At 26.6% G+C, this 4,302-nt stretch overlaps 2 pseudogenes; one reads left to right on the top strand and one right to left on the bottom strand.

Annotated features, from left to right (window-relative positions):
- Positions 1 to 285: 285 nt before the first annotated feature.
- On the bottom strand, positions 286 to 1,015 carry LOC111028930 (annotated as a pseudogene).
- Positions 1,016 to 2,148: 1,133 nt separating this feature from the next.
- On the top strand, positions 2,149 to 2,972 carry LOC111028932 (annotated as a pseudogene).
- Positions 2,973 to 4,302: the final 1,330 nt, after the last annotated feature.

A 4,302-nucleotide genomic window follows, 5' to 3' on the forward strand; every position in this document is an offset into this window, starting at 1 on the left:
GCAATAACTAAAAACTTATCTGCTTGTTCTTTTCGAAAGCGTGTTTCAATGCTTGTTTTGATAATATTAATTAATGTTGCACAATAATTTAATCTCTTTTTTGTAAGCAAATCATCATATTTTGATAACAATATAGAAATAGTAGGCAGTAAAAAACCAAAATACATGTTTTTTTCACCCTGTAGAATACACGTACATACTATTACTATATTAATATATTATATTATTATTTATTATACTAAATCAACTGTACCTTGAGAAGTCAAACTTTTACGATTTGAACAATCAAGTATTGACATCTGAACAGTATTTAAATTTTTGATTTTTTTTTCAGAATTATCATGAATTTCAGTGTTGACTTTTCTTTTAACATCTATTGAAACAGTAGTAGAAGGAGCTAGTAATTCTCTAACAGACTTGACATTACTATGTTTATCCTATACATTTTAGAACATTTAGGTAAAAATAATAAATATAGATGGTACTAGGTAATTTTTTTATCTGATCTTTTCTTTTAATTTTTTATACAATTTGACTGAATTTGTACGATTATAGTATCAAAGGACTAAGAAGGCATACAGGGCAATTGTTAAAATTACCTAGTAATAAAAAATATGAATTTAGAATTATCTATTAGGTACTTACTTTCAAATGCTTGCGAAGATTTGATGGGGCACGTGAATCAGCAGTACGCGTCTTCGAACAAATACAATGTTTGCAAGATACTTCGTACGTAGTGTACAACTCGCAACTATTTATTATTTTAATAACTTTAAAATGAATATTATAAATATTCCACGGAAGAATTAGTTCATTTTCCATACTAGTTAAGTCTTTAATATAAAAATTAAAAATATACTGCGTATTTTAAAACAATTATATTACAATTATAAACAATTATCTATACCTATAGTATATAGTCAGGACTCACGGCGGTGTGCAAACAATAATATTACAACGATTGACAACTATAGTGTCTTATAGTGACTGGACGATTAACAAATAACAATTAACAAGTGCGGAGTGACGGTATATGTGTGTGTGTGTGTGTATGTGGGATACTGGGATTCGGGGTGTTGCCGTGCTATGATACTATGAACTATAAATAGCCAAATAGTCATTAGATATATGATATACGGGAAATATTATTTTTCCCGTAATATCTTTGTTTGTCGATAACATATTTTATAATCGTCATGTCTTTTCATCGACGATAAGCAATTTTTTCGTAATCGATAAACGAAACTAAATAGTAAATAATAAAATAATATCTTGTTTGAAAATTTTGTATTTAATATTTTTAAATACAAAATATAATAATATGTATTTGAAATATACTTGAAATACTTCTGTCTAAAAGTATTTAAAATGTATTTAAAATACAGAAAAAGTATTTAAATATTAGTATTTAAATATTTAACAAGTATGGTTTCTACCATATAAAAAGTTTGTACCTGACTCGTAGGATTAATTGTAAAATAGGTGCATGTCAATATGTTATTAATCTTATTGTGTACCGACATTAATATATTGATGGGTAAATAATGGTTTTTCAGATGTTTTAACACATGGACACAAAATTCAACAGTTTTCATTACTTATTTGAGAAGAATAAAATAAAAGATTTTTTCCAAGTTAAAATTTAGTGTGTTTATTTACTTTTAATTTATTTATAATGTGTCAATATTGTTGGGTCTTATTACATAGGTTATACTGGTTATAGGTAATTATTATTATAATAATGCAAATATATAGTTACATTGTTACCTACCTATTTTTAATCAATGATATGTAGATACAAAAAATATAAAATCAAGAATATATTTTAATAAGTACTTTACTGTATATAGAAAGATAGCAGTTAAGAATTGTAGCTACCAACCTATCTTTGAGTTCCTTAGTAGCTTATGGTAGTATGTCTCTTAAACAATAAAAGTATTTTTGGATGGGGCTGAAAGGTGTTGAGTATGTATATTTTGTGTTGGAATTTAAGTGTGTAATTTACATACATAATATGTAACAAATGCTACAATATAGTGTTGTAATTTCAATATACACATCAATGATCATTAACAGATTTCAAAATGTAATAGTCAAAATCTGCACAAAATTGGTGTATAACATTGGTTTGCTTAAATTCAATTTTACACATTAACAAAATTTAAACTAGCTTTTGTGACCGGTAAGTTCGATTATAAATTTCTGAAATGTATAAAAACGTTCAAAAATGATTTTCAAACTGATACTCATTGTGTGTTGTTATAGGAGCTGGATTAGGTATCGTTCGAGCGATTTGTCGTGTGATGGCTAGAGAAGGTGCTACGGTAGTACTATGTTATGACCACTGTTATAGAGCTTACGAGTAGAATTTTAGAATTGAAAACTTATTAACAATAGAATTTAGCTAAATAAGTTATAGGCGGAGGTCACAAAAGTTATCAATTTGATGTATCTGATGCTGAGTCCATCACAAGTGTATTAAAACAAGTGTTTACGGACTATTCTGCTCCATCGACTGTAGTACCGACTGTAGTAGTCAATGCTTCAGGTATCACAAGAGACAATTTCATGTTAAAAATGTCTGTGCAAGATTTTGAGAGCGTGTTTAATGTTAACGTAAAGGTAATAGAGCGGTGTGGTATAAGGAAATCATCCTTAAGTCTGAATTCAATGTTTTATGTATACCTATTATTAGTGTATTAAATTACATATTGAAAATGTACCATTACATTTAAACTTTAAAGGGAACTTTTCTCATCACTTAAACTATTTGCAAAGAACTAGTGGAGAAACACTTAAATGGTTCCATAGTAAATATTGGAAGTATAGTTGCGCAACGTGGTAACATAGGACAGTGCAATCACTCGGCTAGCAAGGCTGCCGTTGAAGTCTTCAGTAAAACAGTAGCATTAGAAATGGCAAAGTTTGTTAAATTTTAATGTTAACAATGATTCTTAACTATATACATTCAGAACAAATCACCAATACTTTTTCCAGGTTCATATCTAATTTAAACTCATTAATCAATCCTCTTAATTTCTTTCTCTCCTCTGCATTTAATACACTCATTGCCAACATCATTATTTAACCATAATTTTTGTTTGTCCTGATTTCTTGTTAAAGTTATATATTAAATTACATACTGATAGGCTATATTTATATTTTACTTGTAAATTAACTAACTGTTGTGTTAAAAATGTCAAATGTATAATATTATTATATTTATATATATATATATACATATATATACAGGGTGAACTAGCAAGTATGCCCACACCCTTTTTTTCTTTAATAATGAAGTTTTTTAAAATCTGATTTTTTGAATCAGTCAACATTTTCAATTGAAATGATGCTGTACGGGATGCATATTAACATTCCGCACATCAAATAAAACCCATAGGGAAATACGGCATTATCATTGGTCTGAAATATTTAGCGCCAAATTCAAATTTAAATTACGATATACTATATACCTATACTACTCTTTATTATTTTCTATTTAAAAAATATAGCTACCTTATATCTATTTAATGTATATTGTATACATATTACAATATGCCTAGTTCATATATTATAACACTATACTGTTTAACACACAATGCAAACTGTTACAAAACAAAAAACATTAACAAAAACATATTTCATATACCAACCAATACCAATAATATAGATAGTAAATAGTACTTCATTTAAACTTTTAGACCAATGGACCAAAATATGTACTAATTTCAATAATTTCAATAATATGCTTGTAAAATGTAATATAAAATGTAATATAAAAACTGTAATATATCAATTACCTACTGCAAGATGGTTAGTTATATTGTACTTGTACTATTTTCTATTTTAAAGTATAAAAGAGACATTTAGGTGCGTTGGTCATGTTAAATGTGTAGATAAAATCAAGTATTTACTATTATTATTTATTAAATAGTTTAATTAGTATAGTATAGTTTAGTCATATATATATTTTGTTTATTGATATACATAATTTGACTCACCTTAAAACTGTAATACATTAAGTACCTACCTACTACATAATATATTTTATACCGAAGCCCATTGGAGTACCTGTGTCAAACTACTTTATTTACTAATTTTATTTCACTATCAATTCATGTTAACTTTTTATAATATTATGTGTAGGTACTTTATTTATACTTTTAGACCAATGGACCAAAATATTTACTAATATCACTATTAATTCATGTCCATGCATATAATATAACTCTACTATTATGTATATACATACATCTATAAAATACATTAGTCATATTATGTAGGTACATAATATATATATAT

The sequence above is a fragment of the Myzus persicae genome, unplaced genomic scaffold (assembly GCF_001856785.1).
Source record: "Myzus persicae strain clone G006 unplaced genomic scaffold, MPER_G0061.0, whole genome shotgun sequence".
Lineage (NCBI taxonomy): Eukaryota > Metazoa > Arthropoda > Insecta > Hemiptera > Aphididae > Myzus > Myzus persicae.